The sequence below is a fragment of the Cryptomeria japonica genome, chromosome 4 (assembly GCF_030272615.1).
Source record: "Cryptomeria japonica chromosome 4, Sugi_1.0, whole genome shotgun sequence".
NCBI classification, from domain to species: domain Eukaryota; kingdom Viridiplantae; phylum Streptophyta; class Pinopsida; order Cupressales; family Cupressaceae; genus Cryptomeria; species Cryptomeria japonica.
The window spans coordinates 28,661,036-28,669,321 of record NC_081408.1 but is presented as its reverse complement, the minus strand read 5'-3'; positions in this window follow the sequence as shown (position 1 = coordinate 28,669,321).

Genomic DNA, 8,286 nt, shown 5'->3' with positions numbered 1-8,286 from the left:
TGTTGTCATTGATGGCAACCAACCAGTAACGGGTTTCTACACATTCACCAAAATCACAGACATCATACACCGACAGGCACCGACACTCAGGCTGACACGAGACAAGTTTTGTTTATATGAATTATATTATAAATGTAATTAATTATTTGTAAGAAGACATGATGTATTGTAAAGACTCATATATGTATGAGATCTAATAAGTCATTTTTGTAATGAATGGAATAGAAGAATATTATGTAGAAGATAGCAAAAGGATTTTATAATAAGGCAGATAGGTTATGTAAGTGAATATAATTCACTGGAAAGGTTTTTGGTTAAGGTTTCCGATGGAGCTTAAACTAGTACTGAATCAAGCATTGCAGATGCTATTTTGAGTAGTACATTGTATTGAATTTAATTATCCATTTTGTAGTCAGTGAGACTCTTCTATTGAGCAGTGAGCTCTAGGTTGTTGGCCTTCCTGCATGTGCAGACCCCTATTGTAAGTAATATTTATTCATATTGGCCAGTGAGTAAATATTGTGGGTCACAAATCCTACCAAGGTTTTTCCCTTACTAGGTTTCCTCACCAAAATATCTGGTGTTATGGTGTGCATTTATGCTATTTTTGTTATTTCTATTTTCTACATTATTTCTTGTTTACTGGTACATTAATTTAAGTTGGAAAGTTGTAAACAAATTCAAATATTTCAGAAACCGGTTAGACACTGATTTACCCCCCCTCTCAATATATTTGGGACTATCATTGCATCTAGCATCAGCTAGTGAGACCAATTTTGAAATTGAGGATACTTAGAATCCTCTGATAAAAAATATACAGGATGTAGAGGTAGATATTGTAAAGGATAAAGATCTAGAGGTTAAGGTTTTAGACGATGCACCAAAAGTGAGTGAGGCACCAAGTGGCAAAGCCACCGGTGCACATGAGGTAAAGGATACAGAGGGTAAGTCATCAGCTGACATAGGCAAATAGATAATGTCAGACTTCCCTTGCAGTTTAGCAATTGAGACATCATCCTTAGCCAAAGGGAAAATGCCACAATTTTCTTTCAGTTTTGACAAACCTTATCATAAGATGTCACCAACAGAGAAAATTTTGGCCGCTGCAACACTCCAGGCACAGGCTACACAAGAATTGGCTCAGGAGGAATCTAAAGATAGAGAATTGGTTCAAAACACTTTTGAGGTTTTGAATGGGTTAGTACTAGATTTCCAAGCCAAGGAGAGCACAAGCTCATTTGGTAAATTGAAAGAGATTATTAATTTTATTCCTAAGCATTATGATTCTTTGGTTAAGATTTCAATAAATGAGGCTTGGAAGCAGACATTTATGTAGATGATTGCATCTGGGAAGGCTAAGCTTCAATTTTTTTTACAATCTATTGATGCAGCATTAGCAAAAGGTGGAAAGGTTTATAAGACTTGTCCAGATTTTTCAAAGCTCACAGCTCCTATAGACAAGAAAATTTTGGATTGTAAAGATAACTTGATTCATATTTCTAATTCTTATAATCCAGTAGCTAATTTGACAAGTTATTTTGATGGTCCAATTTTGGCGGTTATGGATCAAATTTCAAGATTAGAGAAGGAAGGGACAACATAATAAAGAGAGCTAGAGATCTCAGGAATTTTATTAGATCCTGACTTGATAACTCGCTATTCCATAAGACAAAATGTATATCTAACATGCAAAAGGATGATCCCACAAAATCTGAGGTAATTGAATATTATGCTAGTATATTGAATGGATTCTTCTCCATTCTTGATTCTCTTAAGTAGGGTTGGGACATATACTTTTCATTTTTGAAGACTTTATAGGCTGACATTTTGAAACATGTATAGGAACCGGTATGTATATATTTATATAGTATTTTTGGTGGACACCCGCTTTGTCATTGGTGTCAAAGGGGATGAGTACAATGAAAAATGGATGTATATCATAGGGGGAGTACACTAGATATATATAATTGCATGGATATATAGGTAAGGGGGAGTAGATTCAAAGATGATATCATTTTTCACATGAGTGTTGGCATCAATTTCAAAGGGTGAGATTGTTGGCAATTGCCACTCATCCGGTAAGGTGAATTGCATTTAGGGTTGTCATTGATGGCACCTCATCTTTAGGTTTTGATATTTCTCATTTGGTTTCATTGTCTTATCATTTTGCATAGATTGGGCCAACTGGTATACACTATACACAGCCAGTATACACACACTTTGCTTTATTCTTGTTAACCTATTAATCTTGGTACTAGTAACGTGTATTTGGGACCCAGTTAAGTATAGGACCCGATTAAGGTATTTTGTGACCCCAATAAAATCACTTGTAAAATTTATGGTAGTGTGTGAAGGCCGACATTAATTATGATCATTGGGATAATGCATATCATGCTTCGTGAACTGGTAGCTGAGAGGTTTGTTTTCTTCATTGATGTTGACATGGTGAAAAGATAAAGGGTATTTAAGAGAGAACAATTATCGATGGATTTGATGTTAATGGTTATGTGATTTTGGACGTGAATCAGTTAGAGATTGATGCTATGTGACTTTTGTGTACAGTTTCACTTGCATAGTCTCAATCGGTAGTAAAACAAGGTTTCAGTAAACTGGTTTAGAGGAGGTTGATAGCGCTTTAACTAGAACTTATCCAGCATGGTCAGATGCACTTTATAAGTTAATTTTTTATGAAATCATTGTGTAATGTTGTGTAAGTCAGTGGGACTTTTGTTGAGTAGTGAGCTCTAGGCGGTGAGCATCATTGAATGTGCAATACTCTCTATGTAATATTTCTATACCTTGATCAAGTATATAGATATTGTGGCTATCAGCCCCATCATTGTTTTTTCCTTTAAAAGGTTTTCCATGTATAAATATTGGTTTATGCACTTTAATTTTATTTTCTATTAACCAGTTCATAAGCAATAATTTTAAAAATTCATTTACCGATAGAACATGGATTCACCCCCACTCTCTTAGTGTTCTTGTATTCCAACAACATCATCTTTGAATAGTCATCAATCAGCAACATGAAATAATTATCACCTTGCAAGCTTATCTATCTAGAAGGACCAAACAGATCATGCACAAGATCCAATATCCCATTAGAAGTATACTATTTTCTTTTGAAAGAAACTCTCGATTGCTTCCCTAACTGACATTCCTCACATACTAGATTAGAAGGCTTTACAATCTTTGGTAGATCTCTCACTGTTTGAGTATAACTTATCTTAACCATGCAATCAAAATTCACATGACACATCATTCTATGCCATAACCAGCTTTCATCGATATGAATAATTAAACAACTTTAACAGCCAATATTCATGTGAAAGATATTATCTTTAGTCTCTGTAATTGACACAATCTCAATTCTCGAGCTACTCAAGGTCTTACATTTGCCATTCTTGAATTGAAGTTCATATCCGTTATCAACCATCTATCCAACACTCAAAAGATTATGCTTTAGGCCTTCAACATACAAGGCATCATTAGTTTTATGCTTACCATCAAGAGAAATAGAACCTCTACCATAGTTTATTCTAGCTTTGTCATTTCCAAATCTTACTACAACACCATTATACTTTTCCATACTCACAAGCTTACTCTTATCACCTGTCATGTGATGTGAGAAACCAATGTCAATGACCCATTCATCTTTCTCTTCAACTATACCAGCTAAAGATTTTTCTTCAATAATGTAGCTAGTTGAATCATAATTCACTTAATCATCTTCATTGATAGTAATGAACACTCATTCATCTCTTGAATTTCCTCTCGAAAACTCATCATCTGTCACACCTTCATTAGCAACATAATAACACTACCTCTAATTTTTAGACTTATGAGGCTTAAATGGCTTCTTTGAAACTCTTTCTGGACACCTTGAGGCAAAATGTCCTATCTTATTGCATGAAAAACATTTAAGAGGCAACTTTCCTTCATACTTACTAAAACCTTTGGGTAATCTTCTAGAAATCAAGGCTTCAAGGTCTTCAAGCTCTCTTTCTTCTTTTCCAAGTTCTCTCATCTTCTTCTCATATTGGGATACCCTTGTAGAAATTTCACTCAGATCATATTTTTGCTTCTTGGATACAATATCTTTGAATGCATATTTAGATTTAAAGGAGGGGCTTCACTAAATTTTCTCAACTTAAAAGCAACAAGCTTTCCAATCAGCATAAATCTAATCACATCTTTCATAGTCCTAATCTCCTCAATAGCAACAACCTTGTTCTTGTAAACATGAGGCAAGGATCTCAACACTTTACTTGCAATCATAGATTCTTCCAACACTCCACTGATACATCTGATGTTCAATACCATCTCATTCACTTTTTTCATAAAGGAGGTAATGTCGTCTTCTTCGTCCATCTTTAGGATCTTATACTTTCCCTTCAATCTTTGCAACTAATCAACTTTCACATGGTTGTCACCTTCATTAAAAGTCTCTAGCTTCTTCCAGATCTCATGCACAGTCTGCAAATCCATCACATTAGTCATCTCAGAATCATAAAAGACACTCAACAATGCTTCCTTAGCTCTAATATTGAATTCAGCTTCCTTAATCTCATCTAGAGTTATAGGACCATTTTGAGGAGCATTAGACACATTCTTATTGATCTTCCAAAAGTCTTCATCGATGCATCTCAAATGACATTCCAACAGGTTCTTCCAGAGAATGCAATTTGTTCCATCAAACCTCAAACTATCCTTCTTAAAATCAAAGGTTGCAATTCCAGATCTCCTCAAGTGGTCAAGCTTCTTCCCCAGGATCTAGCTCTGATACCAATTATTGGCCCAATAATATAGAAAACTAAGATGGAGGGGTGAATCAGTTTTCTCTCAAACTCTACACAACTCAAACACAAAATTTAGATCTGATAATAAATAGTGAAATCATAAAAGAACACCACATCAATAACACACATAACATAAAGATTTTTCACATGGAAAATTTAGTTAAGGGAAAAACCATGGTGGGAACCTACCCATAATGAGATAATACCCTATTAGGACTAAGTGAAATATTACAATGGGGAATGCACATGCATTCAAACACACTACCTAGAGCTCATTGCTCAAATCAAAAAACAGGAAGGGCTATAACCCTAAGGAAGACTCACTATCTTATGGAAACATTTGGATTACATCTGGAGAATTATGAATTGATGAAATAGAATCTCCTCATGCCTAGTTGCAGTTCTAGTTAAGTACATATACTCAAACTCCTCTTCTTCACACTTCTCTATCACTGAAAGATCAAATAAATGTTTGCACACATAGATACTTCTCACACATTAGTATTGCATATATTTATACAAATCATCAACTTATATTTCAAGGTTGACTAAACCTTCAACATAAATTACAAAAAACTAACCTCAAATGCTACAACAATATATGCAGACCAAAACAATGTCAGTTAAGACTTAGTCGGGACCCAGATCAACACTGCATGCAAGAAACACCTCAAAGAATTATGCCTTGAACATACACAAGACACTACAATCATCAGGAATGTCACATAACACAAAGAACACCATTGGATCAATAAAATAATAGCGCAAACAATGATCAATGAGGACCATCAACACAGATAGAACACAATCTAGAAACATCCACAAGCAACGTGAATTACACAAGAAACAACCACAACATCATGGCTTACTAGAATCTCCATCATCATTATATCGAACCTCAAGAACATATGATGAACTAACTAACAAACTGAAAGATTCACTTGTGGACTTCAATATCATGAACCATTTAAATTAAGAACACATATGAATGTCCCAAACACTTGGCCAAATCTGCAAACCAATGTATTGCAATTCTAGAGTAATGTAAAGAAAAATCTAGAATACTACATAACATGAACAACTAAAAACTTACCACAATAACAGATCACACAACTTGACCAAAAAAATATGTGAACCTCTGAAACTTATGCTGAATCAACTAGAGATACTTATCTTGAAACCCATTAAAATACAACATCTCGTCTGCAACACATTGATCAAACCAACTCATCCAATTTGATTACAACACTAGAATACACAAAAGAATTTATATTGACATCAATAATAAAATATTGTTCCAACAAACTTCTCAACAATATCCAACACAAAGAACCCTATCATGCATTCTAGGATAAAGCATACTATAATCAAGTATAATTTTCTCAGAGAAAAGGTTGTGGAGAAAGAGGTAAAAGTTGAGTATGTGCGCACAGGTGAATAAGTGGTTGATATCTTCACCAAGCCACTACCAAAAGATAACTTTGAATATTTGAGAAAAAAATTGGGTGTTGTTCCACCCTCCTTCAACACTTAAGTATTATTATGAAGTTCTCTAGTTCAAGGGGAGCATGTTGTTTTACACTTTTTGCCTTTGAACCTCATGCTTGGTCTTAGGTGGATATTACAAATTTTTATAAGCAGTATTGACACTTATTTTTATTTTGTAATAATGGTTCATGTAGCTTTCAGCTGATACATGCAGTCCAAATTTATGCACGCAGAGATGGTCATAGGGGGAGAATGCACACCTCCAATAGTATAACTATCCTTTTGTCTTTGAAAGGGGGAGACATGCTTCAATTACACAATGCTCATCTATTGCAGGATTGAATAATTTCCCCTAGTTGGCAATCAATTTTCTAATCAAATGGAGTTTACCGGCAATACCTGCTTTGCCATTTTTGTTGACATAAAAAAAAAGGTTTTCATTGATGTCAACAGTTGAGGAGGTGCAAAGAGCATAAATATCACAAAGAGAAAGTGTAGCTACAGAAATGTATCACACATTGTGTTAGTCACACAAGGGATACAAAAAGCTAACATGAAAGGGTTATTGGAACATGAAATTGGACAAGGAAGACATAGGTTGAAGTGTGGTGAAAGTATTGGGTGACATGGTCTAATTCATAAAAATAATGGTTGCAGGTTGACTAACATGACATGTTAGTCACACACTATTGAAGTTGATATACGTATAACACATTGTGTTATCGCTATCAATATTTCACAATGAACTCTTGGTGTTCACAAATGGTTTCAATGGAATTGCGATGGGAGAAAGTATATGCACATAACACATTATGTTATTTCTATTGCAATCAGTAACAAGTGACAATAATGCGCATAAAACACAAGGTTATCATCATCACCAGTTTATAGCGAAAAACTTTAGGCAAAACAAAGTCATTGCAAATCAACGACAGGAGATAGGAAATGCACATAACATGTTAGGTTATTGCCATCACTATTTCACTGGGCAACTTTTCATGCTAATTAGGGAAATGTGAAACAACGAAAGTGTATAAAACACAAGTTTCTAATTTTTGCAATTTTTTAGTAAGGTTTATGCATTGACTAACATGTTCTATGAAATTGTGAAAGCGCATAACACATAGGTTAGTCGACCCACAGAACACTTTTGTGTAGCCTGTGAATCCAACATGGATTTATTCCACATGTAGAACATTTGTGAACATAAGGATTTATTAATGGGTCCCACCTTCCACCATGTGGCTAAGGGACATGTGAATGCCTTGTGGACAAAATATTTGTTTGGTATATGAAGCCAAGAAACATGTATCAAAGGAGATTATTTTTCAACCCACGCAACAAACAAGGAAAGAATTAAATATTGGCATTATTGATATTGTCATAACCGGTTAATCTAGTGAACCGCTATATTAGCTGAGATTTATTATTCATGACTAACACTAACCGGTAGAGTGGTGTATCTTAGTAGAAAAGGTGATGGCTTGCAAACAATATGGAAGTAGCATTAAAGACACATGATCAAGGTTCAATCAGTTCAAAGGAAGCCAAAATAAGCCAACCGGTTTGTCATTCAAGAAGATCGGTGTTAATTTTAGATCTTCAAGTTGGCGATTCTGATGATAATGTAGTCATAGAAGGTGACTTAGGCAAGAAGGCTTGAGGTTCTATGCAAATGAGAACCTCATTGGCAAACAGGAAAAGAGGCTTGATTGAAATACTACAAACTAGTAGCAAAGGATGAACTGGTAGTGAAGAGCACAGTGGTATACCGGTAGGCCGGAAAAGGAGAAGGACTAGTTGTGAAGAGCGCAGTGGTATACTAGTAGGATAGTGAAGAAGAAAGAAGATAGGTGGTCACTCTAAATATAGGAGCAGTGATTGGTTACAAAGTTGTGATGCCAAGTTGTGAGTTGGTTAGTTTGTGATAATTCCAAACTAAAGGTTGGTGAAGTCAACCTCAGTCATCATGCGGTTAAGCCATGATTTCTTGTGG